Source organism: Dipodomys merriami, unplaced genomic scaffold (genome assembly GCF_024711535.1).
Source record: "Dipodomys merriami isolate MVZ:Mamm:240054 unplaced genomic scaffold, mDipMer1.0.p SCAF_230, whole genome shotgun sequence".
Lineage (NCBI taxonomy): Eukaryota > Metazoa > Chordata > Mammalia > Rodentia > Heteromyidae > Dipodomys > Dipodomys merriami.
In genome coordinates, this window is record NW_027203716.1 from 1,432,886 (window position 1) to 1,450,906 (window position 18,021).

An 18,021-nucleotide genomic window follows, 5' to 3' on the forward strand; every position below is an offset into this window, starting at 1 on the left:
AACCTAGTTTTACTGAACTACCAGTGTTCTGAAAAACTAAGGATCTTCCCAGTTAATGTTTTTCTAAATGATATTTGACCTCTAAATCAAGTATTCCTAGCCTTGGTAGACCAATTATGGATCTATCATTACAAAACTATATTTTGGGGGGGTGCAGTCATGGGGCCTGAACTTTGGGCCTGGGCACTTTCCCTCAGCTCTTCAGCTCAAGGCTAGCTCTCTACCACTTGAGCCACAGCGCCACTTCCGGCTTTTTTCTTTTTGCTTATGTGGTGCTGAGGAATCGAACCCAGGGCCTCAGGCATGCAAGGCAAGTGCTCTACCACTGAGCCACCTTCCCAGCCCTACAGAAACTATTTTTTTTGGCTGCACTGAAATCTTTCATTATTCATTAGGAGAGGGGTACTAAAAATAATCTTGTTCATTTGTGATTTTGTTCACTCATATGGGCTGGTCATGTGTAAATTGAAAGTTTGAATTACAGTACTTTCTCTCAGATTTTGTGATCTCATCTTTCATTTTAAGTTGCCTTGCATTTCACAATTGATTTCTGCTAATTCTTGTAAGGAATTGGGGTCCTGAAATAACGTAGGAAATGAGCATTTGAGATGAGTCTTCAATTATTTTCTAGATTCACTGTGTAAAATTTAAAATCAGCACATATAAATATAAAATATATAAGTATATATAAAATAAAAATTGTTTTACATTATTGTGTTGTGGTTAGGGAATCAAAAGCAACTCTGTTTTAAAGTATTATTCCATTATCTCTATCTCAGTTTTTGGTAGAGTTAGACTTCAAGCTTTACCATTTGTAGATTTACAGCCTAGAGGCAAGAGGAAACAATATGATTAAAACATTACCAATTTAAGGCCTAATATCAAGGAGAAACATATGGCCTTCTTCAGGACCTATGGAAATATTTGGTGATAGAAAATCAGTAGTGTAAATTCCTGCCAGGTTGGATGATGGACAGGCTAGAACAGTAGGTAATCATGCATATGAACAATTTTTTCACCTTCTTGGCTTTAGCTACTTTTGAAATGATAAGTATAATAAACAATTATATTTTGATAAAATACCTTCCATTCCGAACAATTCGGTCTGAACTGTTCATCTCTCTATGATTCCTTGTAACTAAGATTAGTTTTCTTCCAGTAAGAAAATCTATGCTGTCAGGGTAAGATATTCTGGTTGGTCTGTTCCTACACGGAAGAAGGGTAAAGGTTCAGGTAGACATTTGTCCCAGTAAGACCTCATTTGGGAAATTTTAAGCTGCAGAAGTTTAGAAGTAGCTCTTAAGCAAGACTTACTTTGAATCCATTAGCTCTACAAAGCTAACTGAGTTGATAAATAAGTATTGAAAAGCCATCACCTTTGGACTTAGCTGAAAAGGTTTCAAAGTATGATGAAATTTAAAATGAAAATGACAAAATAGACATTGACAAAAAAATTGTAAATGTGAGTAATCGACCAAACGATATGTTTTTTTCCACAATACACAGATTTTTAGAGTAATAAGATCAATAGCATTTTTAGGAACAAAAAGGGTTCCTTGTTACAAATAATGAACCATGGATAGATGCCTGTATAAAGATTAAATCATTAAGTACTTAAATTTAGAGGGTACTACATGCTTCAGAAGCAGGTCTACCCAAATTACAATACAGAGATTAACATGGCACTTGCACAAAGATGATATGAAAATTTGTGAAGTATTCCATATTTTTCATTCTTCTGATGCAAGAAATGAAAAACAGTTATTAAAAAGTTAATTACAAAAAACAAGTGTAACAATACATGTAATTTATAGAATTAAAGGTTAGTTTGACATCAGTGTATTAATTCTTCACCTTAGAAAGGCCTTTACATAGCATAACCTTTACAAAACTTGAAATTAGATAACATTATAATTTTATCCCAAAGAAATAAAATAACATAAGGACCTAGGAAAAAAAGAAATCTTAAACTTCTTCTATATGGAATGCAATCTGAAATGACACATTTATTTATGAACCTATACATTATATAACAATGTAGAATTCCAACTATTATATCTAGGAGTGAATGAAATAGATTATGGATATTATACAAACATAGACATACTTTTTTTCAGAAAACTACGAGGAAAAACTTTAGTTTCTTTACTATGCATTTCAACAGATAAGTTAAAATTATTTCTGATTTAAAAAAATCACAAACTGCAGAAATCATTATAGATGAATACAAACAACTATTGAATACATTTTGACATCAAAGTCAGGCAATTCACTTAGAAGAATACCATGGAATCCATGAATTTTTAAAGTAAGATATTGCTGTTGCTTTGTATTTTGAAAAAAAAATTTAAGGGACACAAAGGATGGACTGGCATTTTTGAAATTTAAGAAACTTAACCAAACCCTTACGACTTAGGAGAACAATTAGTAGAGCCTTCCACAAATTCATAGAGCTTTTTGGCAATATTAAATGCAGTTTCTTCCAAGTGGTTCTTCAGACCTGGTTTGATATAATGGTTCAACAGAGTATCTTTTCTATTTCTATTCCCAGCAGCAAGATGCAAGGCAATCAAGAGGCCTTTAGTTTGGGTATTGGTATCTGCATCATGATGAATTAAGAAAGAAGCCACTCTAGTATTATTGCACATATAAGCACTGTGCAGGGTTGTCAGCCATTCAGAGTTATTGCATGAATATCTGCCTTGAGCTACCAACTCATGGACAATGTCTAAGTGTCCACTCTAGGCTTCCCAATGAAGAGGGGTATACTCATCCTCATCCCTAGTATTCATCTGGGTGGCCTTTTTGTAAAGTAGTCTACACAGCATAGTAAGCCGATTAATTTCAGCATCCCAAAGAATATATTTGCTTGAATCCTACTCCATTTTTTTTCGTGCAATTGATACCGTTTCTCACTTTTTCATCTTGTTCCTTGTCTTCGTCAGAATTGCCTAATCAGAGACTTTGAGTGCAAATGGGAATGAGATGTCCATGTATTTCACCAAGAGTTCACAATGGTTGAACTGAGCATAAAAATCTGGTGAATTTCCTGCATATGTTTTTTCACCATGATTTATTTTCTCTTTTTCCATTTTTAATATTTTGAATTAATCTAACGGGATAGTAGGGAATTGATAGAGAGCAGAGGAAAGATTTTCCTCGGTATTCAAAGTACAGACTGAAAATGAGGACCAGTGGGGTCTTCATGTGCAGCTTATTCTAGGAATGAGAAAATAGGAAACAATGCCTTCTATGTCAATGATTTGGGAAATACCATGTTAGAGTGTGAAAGAATTCACTATTCAACATAAAGGCTTTAATAGCTTTCTAATAGCTTTGTAATGTTGGTAACCAACATTAGAAAAAAATGTATAATGCAGTAGTAAAATAGAAGTCCTTTGTATGACTACCTAAATTCTTGTCTTTTTTTAATAGCTATAAAATTCTGAATTTTTAAAAAAATTTTATTGTGAACATACTGTACAGAAGGTTTACAACTACATGGGCAAGATAATGAGTACATTTCTTATCAAGCATTGTAGCCTCCTCCTTTGTTTACCCTTCAGATCCTTTCCCAGCCTCCTCCTACCTCCCACCCAATCGTCCCCCCACACCAAAGTTGTAAAGTTCGTTTTCGACATTACAACTTGTACTGCTCATTGTTGCAACGGATCCATCTGTATCCTTATTTAAACGAATTGCTTTTCCCCATCCCCTCCTCAAATTATATCGACATCAAATACAGTGAAAGCAGGGGTTATATTGTGGGGGAGGGACATACAAAGCAACAAAGAAATAATCTTTTATATGCGTTAGAAACAAATGCATGAAAGGAAAAAAACCTTTTAAATACATATCTAAGATTTCATTTTCCTAACATCACCTTATCTGACCTTCTCTGATTGACTCATACATATACTAGATATTGAAAATAAGGGAAACCATGGGATCTATGTTTCTTTGGGCTTGGCTGACTTCACTTAATATAAATATTTCCAAGTCTTTCCATTTCCGAACAAATGCGGAAATGTCAATCTTTCTGATGGAGGCATAGAATTCCATTGTGTATATATACCACATTTTCTTGATCCATTCATCTACTGAGGGGCATCTGGGTTGGTTCCATATCTTAGCTATGGTAAATAATGTTGCAATAAACATAGTTGTGCTGGTAGGTTTAGTGTGGTCTTGTTTGTAAACATTTGGGTAAATGCCCAAAAGTGGGATTGCTGGGTCATAGGGGAGCTCTATGTGAAGTTTTTTCAGGAACCTCCATATTGCTTTCCAAAGTGGTTGAACAAGTTTACATTCCCACCAACAATGAAGTAAGTTTCCCTTCTGTCCACATCCACTCCAGCATCTGTTGTTGTTAGAGTTCTTGATTTTTGCCATTTTAACTGGAGTGAGGTGTTATCTCAATATTGTTTTGATTTGCATTTCTTTTATGGCCAGGAATGTTGAGCATTTCTTCATGTGTCTATTGGCCATCCATCTTTCTTATTCAGAGAAGGTTCTCTTAAAGACTTTCGCCCACTTATATAATGGGCAGTTGTTTCTTTGAGGATTTATTGTTGGGGGAATTAATTTTTTGAGTTCCAAGTATATTTTAGATATGAGACCCTTGTCTGTTGTATGGCTAGTGAAGATCTCCCAATCGTTTGGCTTTCTATTGATCTTGCTAGCTATGCCCTTTGCCATACGGAAGCTCTGCAAATTTATGCAATTCCATTTGTCCAACCTTTCTTTGATTTGTTGTGTTTCCGGGTCTCTATTCAGAAAATTTGGGACTGAACCAAGGAGACCTAGGGTTTCTCCCATTCCATCCTCTAATGTTTTCAGAGTGTCTGCTTTGACTTCGAGGTCTTTGATCCATTTGGAGTTGATTCTGGTGTAGGGTGATACATAAGAATCTAGCTTTAGTTTTCTACAAGTAGTTAAGCAATTTTGTCAGCACCATTTACTGAAGAGGCTGTCTTTGTTCCATTGTATTGTTTTAGCTCCCTTATCGAAGATTAGATGGCTATAGGTCTGTAGGTTCATTTCTGGGTTTTCAATTCTATTCCATTTGTCCTGAGGTCTGTTCTTATGCCAATACCAAGCTGTTTTGATTACTATGGCTTTATAGTAGAGTTTGAAATTTGGTATTGATATTCCTCCAGCAGTGTGCTTTCCGTTGAGGAGCGTTTTTGCAATTCGGGGTCTTTTATTGTTACATATGAATTTTTGGATTCCCTCTTCTATTTCCTTGAAGAATGAGGTTGGAATTTTGATAGGTATCACGTTAAATTTGTAGATAGCCTTGGGAAGTATTGCCATTTTCACGATGTTAATCTTTCTAATCCAGGAGCATGGGAGGTTTTGCCATATTTTAAGTTCTGTGTTGATTTCCGTTTTCAAGATTTTAAAGTTTTCATCATAGAGGTCCTTCACTTATTTGGTAAAGTTAATTCCAGGTATTTTATTTTTGTGGAGCTATTACAAATGGAGTTGCTTTCCTAATTTCAGCCACACTTTTCTCATTGTTGGCATACAGGAAAGCCATTGATTTTTGAGGGTTAATTTTTTACCCTGCTACTTTGCCAAAGTTTTGAATCAGCTTGAGTCATTTGGGAGTGGAGTCTATGGGATTCTTTAAATACAAGATCATGTTGTCTGCAAAGAGGGAGAGTTTTGTTTCTTCTTTTCCTATTTGGATCCCCTTTATGTCTGCATCTTGTCTTATTGCTGTAGCTAGGCATTCTAATACCAGAATGAAGAGAAGTGGAGAGAGTGGCATCCTTGTCTTGTTCCTGAGTTAAGAGGAAATGGCTTTAATTTTTCACCATTAAGTATAATGCTGGCTGTAGGTTTGTCATATACAGCCTTTATTGTATTGAGGAATGTCCCATGGATTCCTAATTTTTCCAATACCTTCATCCTAACGGGGTGTTGGATCTTGTCGAATGCTTGTTCTGTGTCTATTGAGAAAACCATGTGGTACTTACTCATGCCCCTCTTGATGTGATGAATAATATTTATTAATTTGCGTGTATTGAACCAGCTTTTCATCCCTGAATTGAATCCTGTTTGATCGTGGTGTATAATTTTTTGGATGAATTGTTGAAGTCGGTTGGCCAAAATATTGTTGAGAAGTTTTGCATCAATGTTCATCAAAGAAATGTGTCTATAGTTCTCTTACTTTGATGAGTCCCTGCCTGGTTTGGGGATGAGGGTTTTGATGGCTTCATAGAATGTGTTCGATAGTGAGCTTTCTCTTTCAATTTCATTGAAGAGTTGAAGGAGAATTGGTGTGAGCTCTGCTTTGAAGGAATTGTAGAATTCCGCTGTGAAAACATCTGGTCCTGGACTTTTCTTTGCTGGAAGGTCTCTTATTGCTGTTTCTATTTCAATGCTTGATATGGGCCTATTAAGCTGGTTTAATTCATCTTCGTTTAGTTTTGTCATGTCAATATTTTCTAGGAAAAGGTCCATTTCTGTCAAGTTCTCAAACTTATTAGCATAAAGTTTTGAGGAGTATTCCCTTATAATGTTCTGAATCTTGGTTGTTTCCATAGTGATGTTTCCATTCTCTTCTCTGAGTTTATTTATTTGGGTGTGTTCCCTTCTTTTTTTGATATATTTGCTAAGGGTTTGTCAATTTTTTAATTTTTTCAAAGAACCAACTCTGTTTCGTTGATTCTTTCTATAGTTTTTTTTTTATTGTAATTCATTTAATTCTGATTTAATTTTAATTATTTCTTTCCTCTAATGGATTGGGGTTTATCTTGCTGCTCTTTTTCAAGGAGGTTTAAATGTGTCACTACATTGTTGGTTTCAGATCTCTCCAGTTTGCTGATGTAGGAGCTCAGAGGTATAAATTACCCTCGGAGTTTTGCTGTGTCCCAGAGGTGCTGGTCATTTGTGTGCTCATTTTTGTTGAATACCATGAACATATGAATTTCCTTTCTAATCTCTTCCATGACCCACTCGTGATTCATCAGTGTGTTGTTCAGTCTCCATGTGATACCGGACTTTCTTTGGTGGCTTTTGGTGTTGAGTTCTAATTTTATTCCTTTGTGTTCAGAAAGAATGCAAGGTATAAGTTCAATGTTTCTGATTTTAGACAAGTCTGCTTTGTGGCCTAAAATGTGATCTATTTTGGAAAATGTTTCTTGTACTGCTGAGAAAAACTTGTATTCTTATGCTGCTGGGTGAAATATTCAACTAGATATATCAACTAGATATTAAATCTAGTTGATATATGCAGTTGTTTAGGTCTGTAGTTTCTCTGTTGAGTTTTTGCTGAGTTGATCTATCTAGTGGGGAGATTGTTGTGTAAAAATCCCTAACAATTAATGTCTTTGTATTTATATGGGGATTTGAGGAAAAGTAGTGTTTCTTGGATATATGTGGGTGCACCATTGTTTGGCAGGTAGATATTTAGAATTTAATATCGTCTTGAAGGAGAGATGCCTTTATTAATATGTAGCAACCTTCTTTATCTCTTCTCACGAATTTTAATTTGAAGTCTCTTTTATCTGATATTAGAATTGCAAATCTCGACTGTTTATGGGGGTTGTTTGCTTGGTAAATTTTGTTCCAACGTTTAACATTGAAAATGTGTATGTTTTTATGGGCAAGATGTGACTCCTGAAGGCAGTAGATAGAAGGATCTTGTTTTTTAATCCAACTAGACAGTCTATGTCGCTTAATTGGAGAGTTCAGTCCGTTAACATTAAGAGAAAGGACTGAGAGGTATTTTGGAATTCCTGCCATGTTATCTACCTTCTTGGGGGCTGCAAAAACTGGGTTCTTCCTATGGTTCTTGGATTCTCAGTTTGGGTGCAGTTTTTTGGCCTTTATTGTGGTCTTGTTGGTTTTCTATGTGTAGGACATTTTTAAGAATCTTTTGTAGGGCTGGTTTGGTGGAGATGTATTGTTTCAATTTTCCTTTGTTATGGAAGGTTTTTATTTGGCCTTCAGTTATGAAGGAGAGTTTAGCTGGGTGCAGTATTCTTGGTTGATAGTTGTTTGTTTTTAGGGCGTGGCATACATCATTCCAGGCTCTTCTTGATTTGATTGTCCGTGCTGAGAAATCTGAGGTGATTCTAATTGGTTTCCCTTTATAGGTGATTAATCTTTTCTCCTTGACAGCTTTAAGGATCTTTCCCTTGCTCTATGTTGATCCTGTGGATTATAAAGTGACAGTGGGATGTCCTATTCTGGTCTGGTCTGTTGGAGTTCTAAAAGCTTCTTGTATCTGAATAGGCCTATCATTTTGCATGTTTGGGAAGTTTTCTGCTAGGATCCTGTTAAACAAATTTCCTAGGCCATTAACTTCTGTTTCCAGGTGCTCCTCTACACCCATTATCCTTAGATTAGGCCTTCTGATGGTGTCTTCCAAGTGTTGGATAGATCTATCATATTTCTTGGACTTGTCTTTGATGGTTGTATGTTCTTTCTCTATAATATCTAGGCTGTCTTCAATCCCTGAGATTCGATCATCTGCATTGTCTAACCTGCTGTCAAGTCTTTCTACTTTGTTTTTTATCTCTTTTCCTTCTAATTGGTCAGCTTTGATGGCTTCAAATTCTTTGTTGAAGCTTTGTTTTAGATCTTGTATGAACTTCTTTACCTCCTTAATTTGATGTTCAGTGTTTATTCTCAGATCACTTAGTTGATTGGGTATGGTTTCCTTGGACTCCCATTCCTTCTGTTGGGTTCCATTCAGCATTCCCTTTGTGGCATCCCTGACTTCCTTCAGCTCATTGTTAATGGATTCCATCAATGCCTTTAGTGATCTTTGTGTATTCTCTTCCTGTTTTCTCAATTCCTCTATTACTCTTTGATTAGCTTCCTCCCGTTTGTGGGACTCCTGTAGTTCTCTTTGAGTGCTTTCAGCCTGCTAACGCAGTTCCTGCCTTTCTCTTTGAGTATTCTCAAGCTGCTTACGCAAATCCTATAACAGTTTTTGAGTAGCTTCCTCATGCTTATGATATTCCTGTATAAACTTTTGGATTGCCTACTCTCCCTCCCTACATGCTCATATAGAGTCCTTTGTATGCTTTCAATCTTTTCATTTATCATGCTTGCCAGCAGTGTTTGTAGAGCTATTTGGGAATTCTCCTGTGGATTATTCATTATCTGTTCTGTCCCCTGATTATCAAGATTGGGAATTGAGATACCCAGATTTGCAATTTTTCTTGTGTTTTTCCGGCTTACTCTGCCCATTTGAGATGAAAATAGCACCAGTTTTGTGCTAGAACACTATCTTAAGGCAAGCATCAACCCAAGTCTGAATTTGCACAGTCAATAGTCTACAGATACAATCTAGTTCAACAGATACATCTATTCAACGTCAAACAACTATACATTAATGAGCTACGAACCCCAAAGAAGAATTTGGAAGACCAGAAATTATTAGGGTTAGGATGAGATGTGGGTAAAAATAGGAATAGATTGATGTGGGGAGGCTTAGGGAGAGTTAACTAAGACCTAACCTCAAAGCAGGAAATAGGTTGGGTAGGATGAAAGTAGAGAGAGAGAATAAAAGAAGAAAGGGAAAGGGAAAACAAAAGACCAGAAAAAATATAAAGGTAAAAATTAATAAAATTATGTAGAATCGATTACAATCTATTTAGATAAGAATGTGAATTTATTGAGAGAAGGGGAGGGATATAAAAAAATGTGAAAAACTTAAAAATAAAAATGCTTAAAATATTACATAGGTATAAAGAGGTAGTACTACTATTAAGGAATTTAAGTCTTAGAGGTTTTGACTTGAGTAATAAATTTGTGGATTAAGTGTGTACACAATGTGGGTAGGGTCTAATAGTCAACTACTTGTTTATCTGAGGATGTGCAGGACAAGAATTAAGTCACATAAAGAAGAACGAAAGAGAGAAGAAGGTGAAAAGGATAAGAAAGGATGAAGAAAAAGATGAGAAGTTTAGTAGAGCTAAGCAAAAAACAAAAAGATAATTAAAAAAGACAAAAAAAAAGAGAAAGAAAACCAAAAAAGAAAGAAAAACGCACACTCACTTATTCATAAAATAAAAATTATAAGCGGAAAAAAAAGTTTCTGGAAAACAATTTTTTTTTCAAAAAAGGCAAAGATTGAAGATTTAAAAAAAAGTTTTAGAAAAAAAATTTTATACAAGGTACCAAAAATAAAAAATGAAAAAATAAGAAGAAGAAGAAGAAAGAAAGAAAAAAGTTCTTTGATTTTTTTTTTTTTTTTGAGGAGTGGGAAAAGTCCTGCATCTCCCTTGTGTCCGTAACCAGCCTCTTGTTGGAGTCTCTGGTTTGCTTGTGGTCCTGTGGTTTGGTTGGTTTCTTAAGTCAGTTTGTTCAAACAGGCAGAAAAATGCTCTGCTTTACCCAGGATTTGGCGATCCTCCTCCCTGGCTAGTTCATTGGGAGGCAGATCGGCTTTGAGTATCAGAAAAGAGGGGGATGTTGTGCTGAGGCTAGGTTCTGGGTAGAGTTGAGGCCTTTCAACAAACAGTAGCTTTTCCAGGGGGCTAGTTTGTGAAAACTCACAGAGCCCAGCCTGGAGCCATTCTCAGGGTTTCTGTTTACTGAATTTCAATTGATTGTCGAGGCTGCTAGAGGGAGGAGCAGGCCTCTGGATCTGATTACGCAGTGGAGAAAGCCACTCCAAGGGCTGGCACCCGAGCTGTGGGACTTTTCCCTGGGTGGAGCTGAGTCTGGCAGGTCAGGCTGCCGTTAAGTTCTTGTGACCTGCTAAATGACTCGTTTTATTCCAAGGCCTGAGTTGGAGCTTGCAACTCTTCTGAGCTTTGTCGGTATCCAAGATGGAGATCTCCGGTGCTGGGGGGGGATGGCCTTCCCTCCTCTGCTCCCTGAGAAGGAGTGAGCATGTCAGGCTTCTACTCACGCTGAGTCTTGGTTCCTGGGTCGTCTCTGGTCTACAAACTGCACGATAAAGATGTCTGCTCTTTGTTGGTTCTTGCTGGTGTTGAGTAGAATCTGCTCGCCTCCTGTGTCTGGCTCCTTCATGACATACTCTCTGTGGCTCAGGTAGGCTTCTGCGCTTACCCGCCATCGCCACAGCGGCCGCCCCTGCGGTGGCTGCAGGCAAGAGCTCAGAAGTGTCTCCTTGCCTGGGTTTCCCCTCTCTGGCCTATCACTCTGTCCTGTGATGGCTCACTTCATGTAATTCTCTGGCTTAGGACTGTTCACTGGAACTCTAAAACTGCTTTCTATGCGAGAGCTTACTTAGACTCCAGCTTCTCCTCCACCATCTTCCCGGAACTCCCCAATTCTTTTTTTTTAAAAAAATACACATGTTTTCATCTACAAATAGGCCTGTCTATTGTCTTCAGGTGATTTTGATGATTGAAGATGATTAATGAGAAGTCAAAATGTATTAGTAGTCCTTTGCTATCAATTAAATTTGACTTTTTCTTCTTGGAGAATATAATGATCAAAGCAATAGTTCACAATCAGCAAGCAACAGTTCAGAATCATGGTTCAACTGCAAGTGAATCACCAGTAAGTAATCTGTGATTCCATTTTCCACAAAGTTTTGTCACAGATACAATCTGCCTGCCTTCTCTAGTTGATTTCGTAGCCTGGACTTATTCCTTAATTGTACAGGAAAAGTGTAATTCACCTGATTTCAGTCAGATCTTTTAGTAGAATTATCAAGTATATAGATTTTTTTTTATTAAATTAGTTGTGGGGCCTGAACTCTGGGCCTGGGCACTGTCCTTTAGCTCTTCAAATCAAGGCAAGCGCTCTACCACTTGAGCCACAGAACCACTTCTGGATTTTTCTATTTGTGTGGTGCTGTTTTGGGAAATGGCAGAGCAGAAAGTGAAATGATGCAACCAAAAATATAAAAGCAAAATAAATTAGGATAATTATGGAGCAACCATATTGTCTATGAGATCCATGAAAGAGAAAGCGGAAAAGAGATACAGATGTGCAATGACCTAACTAGCCACAAAATCCATGCTTCTAATCAATTTACAGAGCAAACAATTTTTTTATTTTTTAAAAGAGACGGAAATAATATTTATATATAGAAATTAGTAAATACGTTTTTAGTCGCCTACATAAAGAGAAGAATCTTAATCTTTGGACTGGGAAGGTGGCTCAGTGGTAGAGTGCTTGCCTTGCAGCTTACTACAGTGCAGAGACGACTTTCCAAAAAGGCCACTCATATGAATACTAGGGATGAGGATGAGTATACCCCTCTTCATCGGGAAGCCTATAGTGGACACCTAGACATTGTCCATGAGTTGGTATCTCAAGGCAGATATTCATGACATAACTGTGAATGGCTGGACACCCCTGCACAGTGCTTATTTGTGGAACATATTGCAACAGCACAAACACACACACACAAATATACACACACATCATCAGATTTCTTCTTAAATATTTTTTGTGTATGATCTTAAGAAATTTACAATACTAACTTGAATTTCTGAAAGGACAATATTATCACTGTACATCTTGCTTCTATGTTCTCAGTTTAAAATTAATATCTAAGTAGGTGCATTACATAAGTACAGGAAAAAGTAGGAGCCACACGGGTGGCTCAGGTCTTTAATCCTACCTCATCAGAAAGATGAAATCTGATGATTGTGCTTTGAAACCAGACAAAAAACGTCCCTTAGAATCTCATTTGAAAGTAACCAACAAAATCTAGAAATGGCGCTGTAGTATAAGCAGTAAAATGCTAGCCTGGAGAAACCTAAAACAAAAAAGTTAACAAATTCTGCGACAGAGCCAGGCCCTGAGTTCAAGCTCTAGTATTACCACCAAACTAATGAATGAAAGAATGAATGAATGAATGAACTAAAAATAAATTAAGTGGTCACATGTGGAGAGACAGGTAAAATGTAAAAACCGTGGTGACTGGATTATGTATTATTTTGTAATAAGTCAAATTATCATTTTTCCTAATCACTAATATTTTATTTGAACTTTTTTGTACAATAAGCCCTGAATTTGGCATGCATGTATATGTGTGTGTACATGTGCACACACGTGTGTGTGTGTGTGTGTGTGTGTGTGTGAGGTTGCAATGTTGCTTGCCAATGTGGACAGAGTGAGGCTAAAAAGAGCTGTGTTGCAATGTTGTTATTTATCAGTGTTCCTTCCTGTCATTTCAGTGGAACCACCCTTCTGCACATTTTATTTGTCAAATAATAACATCATCATAATCAAAGAATTTAGATCATTAAGTTAGATAAAAGAGAGCATTTTCAGCTCTTAGTAAATGTTAGGTAAGAAGATACACATATAATTAGGTAGTAAGTTATTGCTGTAAGATGACTGTCAGTACAAAATATGTATTTGACCTCTTAAATTGGATATACTTTTAAGATATACTCATGGAGTGATTTTGACCAACTTGACCAAACAGGTATTACAAGATATGTATTTTAAATGTTTTTTTTTTTCTTTCATGCATTTGTTTCTAACACATTTATAAGATTATTTGTTTGTTGCTTTGTATGTCCCTCCCCCACAGTAAAACCCCTGCTTTCACTATATTTGATGTCGGTATGATTTGTGGAGGAGAAGGGGAAAAAAAAGTCATTTAAGGATACAGGTGGACCCGTTACAACAATGAGAAGTACAAGTTGTCATGTCGAAAAAGAACTTTACCTCTTTGGTGGGGGGGCAAGGATTGGGTGTTGGGGCGGGGGAGGCTGGGAAGGGATGTGAAGGGTAAACAAAGGAAGAGGCTGCAATGCTTGATAAGAAATGTACTCATTATCTTGCCCATGTAATTGTAAGCCCTCTGTACAGTATGATCACAATAAAAAATAAAAAATAAATATGATTCTCACTTGTCAGCCTCCTTCGTAGCTAGGGTTACAAGCATGAGCCATTGCTGCCTAGCTATATAATTATTTTTTACACATTTATGAAGTATGGAGTGGTAATCCCATTCATTTATATGTTGTGTAATGATCAAGCTACATCATATCCATTAATTTCTGCATGTAACACTTCTTTATAGTGATAATGCTCAAAAACTTATCTTCTGGCTATGATGAAATATCTATTCTTAACTATAATAACTTTGCTTCTTGTAGTATAAAATTGATATATTTACTTTTAGTCATGGAAGTCTGCTAATTAAAGTTATATCAAAAAAAATGTTGGAATCATAAAGTTATATCAAACATGAATTGTAAAGTGAAAGAAATTCATAGTTCCATTACATGTTTAAAGAAAATGATTATGCACTTTTTCAATTATATTTCTTTGGAATGTGTAATATTCTTTGATTTAACTTAAAATTGATAATAATTATATTATATCAAATTGATTCAAACTTGTATTTGAAAATTGCACACAGCACAAATATACTTCCACTTTCTTCTAAAACATAATTAAAATAACATTATAGGAAAATTTGGTGTTAGCTGTTCATGTGTAGAATCATAGAAACTCAGGATGCTAAGACCTGAATATTTTAGTTCAATACCAGTCCAAACAGACAAAAATGTGAAACCTTATCTCCAATTATCTAGCAGGAAGCAGAAGGTGAGGATGTGGCTCAAGGAATGGCGTGTCATAAGCCATGAGCAAAAAATACAACAGAGACCATTAAACATTGAGTTCAAGCCCTAAAAATGGTAAATACACAAAAGACAACAACAAAAAAGTAGTATAAACATCAATAATAAAGACAAAACTAGTAGAAAAGATCATGAGAAATGTTGTGTGAACATCTGGAAGCCAGAAATCATTTGCCAGAATTTTGATTCATTAGAGGTAAAAGTTACAGTATAATTTTAACAATCTCCTTGAAGTCATTTGTGTTGAAACCTGGCTATTGGGTAACAGGTGAAAGAGCAGACTGGATTACCTGACATAGTAGACATTGCCTGAAACTATACACCATCCCACTCTGCAAAAATCTACAATCGTGCCTGTTAATTTAAAAAGAACCTCATGCTAGAGACTTTTTGGTCCACACAGACTGGGGTCCTTATTTTGTGGCTTCAGACCAGTGCTTTTTTAAATAACCACTCCTGTTTTACTACCCTTCACTGGTGAAGCTATACCCTAAGCTGGCACCATGTCACTCCCTAGAATAGGGCAAGAGCATTTGCCGATGCTCTTCCAACTTCTCTCTGAGTCTCTGGATATCCAGACTCTTGTAGCTAGGATGGGTTACTTTGATGTCCAGGTTGCCTCAAACTGGAGATAATCATGTAATGGATATGTCAACATGAGTTAGTTTCAAACTATGATCTTCAGATCTGAGCCACTATGCTCAGCCCAGTATTTCCAGTAAGTTACTTAATCTTTCTGACACTCAGGTTCTTCCTGTGTGGAAAGTGAAAAGAATTACTTTGTGGACCTATGAATCCAGTGGGAGTTATGACTAGGTGCAGGAAGTATAAGTGTTCAGGATGTGTGGACAGAGTCTGACACTCTCATAAAACTACTGGTATTTATATTGAAATGAATTCCAGGAATTGGAAACAAGAGGGATATTTCTGTTCTTGTTTATCCTTTTATGGACATTGAAGGAGCCACAGAAATTCAAGGAGAACTGGGAAACCAATGCAGCAGTTGTACTCTGTACATATTATATTCACAATGAGCTAAACTTGTGGACAGGGACAGGATGGAAAATCAGAGAGAGAACAAAGTGATGAGATTGTCAAACAAGAAGTGAACTCATTAGCCACTTATAAAATGGTGATCTGTATATACACTACCTTAACAAAAACCATTTGAAAATCCAGGTGGATGATTCTCTATTCCAGTTTTTGTAGAGGTCCTTAAGACTCAGGTTCACCTGGAGTTTTTGAAGGTCAGATTATATGATTATTAATGTAGAGCCAGAATCTCTTAAGAAATGTTATAAAAAGTATTTCATTCTTAGTACCTCTTTCTTTTTGAGTGGCGATTCTATATGTTGTTGTTAGATCTAAATTTTTACTTTTTGTTTTTAGTACTTGTCAGGTGTTGAATCCTTCTTAAAGCTTTGTGACAAAGGTCTGCTATATCTTGGCACCCTGCCCCTAACTAAAATGGTAATTAATCTTTGAAATTTATGTATTTGAGTATGAGTTTTATTTATTGATTTAATTTGTGGGTGGTGCTGAACTCTGGGCCTGGTTGCCATCCCTCAGCTCTTCAGCTCTAGTCTAGTGCTCTACCACTTGAGCCACAGTACCACTTCTACCTTTTTCTGCTTAGGTGGTGCTGAGGAATCAAAGCCAGGGTCTTCTGCATTCAAGGTAAGTTGTCTACAACTGATCCACCTTCTCAGCCCTTATGAGTGGTATGTTTGTGCACAGGTCTATCAAGCAAATCTATTGAGCAAATGTATTCATTTGCCACTAGACATATTCAAAATTCTGAATTATCTGATATTTTAATGAATAAAACTCTTATCATTGATACTAGGAACTCTTTGTCTCCCCATACTGAAAACACGGAGGAGGGTTTTTAAAACTAAAACTACAAAATAAATTTTAAGATCTTTTTGCTAACAAATGTGTCCAGGTGTTATTACATTAAACAGAAAATTCAAAATGGTTTTTTTCATGAATACAGAGATCAAAGGTCTTTTAATTCTTATTTCGAGATGAAAATTAAAGGGGAAAAACAGTCATGAGGTAAAATTTATATTGAATGTTAATAATTAAGAGGAAAAGAAGATCCTAGATGACAAATTAAAGACAAAGCAATATCAGAGCACTATATGCTCAATATTAAATAAGAAGGTTTAATTGAAAAATTGAGCTGGAATGTGCACATCAGGCAAAAGCAAGAAATCAGAGCTTACCACCAACAAAGAAACACCATAATGCATATCTCAGAAAAAGGAAAAAAGTTCCTTGTCCTTGATTTCAATGATACATATAAACCCCCCCATACACGTGCGTGCGCTCACACACACAGACACACACACGAATGTATGCAACAGCTCAACCTAGTCACATTCATTCAACATGAATCAAAGATCTTCCTATAATATTTGGAACTTTAAAAGTTTCTAGTCTTGGAAATAATTGATAACAGATGACTAAGCAAATATTTTCTGAATAACACTCTGTTATGTAAATGAGAATTTCTGATGGATATAAGTGAAGTGAAAGACAGTTATCAGAGACCTATGCTGCCTCTAATTCTCAGCAGGCTTCAAACTGTGACACCTTTGATTCTGCTGTGCCAGGCCCACAGTTATTTTCCCTAGAGCAGTGGCCCTGCTGGGCTTGGAAATGGGGTCTGTTTGGAGAGGGAGGATGCCACAGGGGAGGCCAAGCTTTGGTTGGGGCTAAGAGCGGTGGGGAGAGGACGGTGGGGAGGCCCTGACAGAGGCTGTGAAGGGAGGAAGAGGCAGTTGGCCAACAGCTCATGCAGCAGCAGCCCTAAAGGCAGCTGGGTTCTGGGGAGTGTCTGTGAGGTGTAGAATTTGGGGTGAATTTGCTAGGGCCTGTTTGTTTGGTGAGGAGAGGAAGAAGTCTCGAGTCCCACCCAAATAGATAATGAAAAATGAGACAACCAATGCCTGAAGAATTTCAAGAACAAAGGCAGGGACTTATAGGTAACCTCTAGGGGCAGTGAGGACAGCAAGGTTGGGCCTGTGGTTGTCATGCCTCCTTTGATGCCCTTGGAAGTGAAGGCCAGCTCTGCTGTGATCTAGGCCTGGCTCTTGCCTTGAAACAGGCACCAGGAATTGTCAGCACAGCCTCAGCTTGCCCCAAGGAGGTGGCCTGTTGTGGGTGCTGTAGTCTGGGCAGTTGCTAGGAGGCTATACACAGAAGGGCAGAGGAAGCATGGCTGGTAGGCTCAGTTCCAGCCCAGCCAAGCACAGGGCCACTTGAGAAGTTCCAGCTCTGGATCAGGATCAGGCACTGCTCCAGACAAGTAGGGCCTTTGGGGACCTGTGCAGTGGCTGCCACGTGTGGGTTGTGAACCTCCTTAGAATGGCCGAGGAGTCTCAATGGAGAGATGCATTTGCTTCTGTGCCTCTCCCATCTTCTGGATTCCTGCTCTCCTCCTGCCTCCTGCCATGTCCAACTACAG

General features: G+C 37.2%; 1 pseudogene; it reads left to right on the plus strand.

Annotated features, from left to right (window-relative positions):
- Positions 1-1,634: 1,634 nt before the first annotated feature.
- On the plus strand, positions 1,635-1,731 carry LOC138835219 (U6 spliceosomal RNA; annotated as a pseudogene).
- The last annotated feature ends 16,290 nt before the right edge of the window (positions 1,732-18,021 follow it).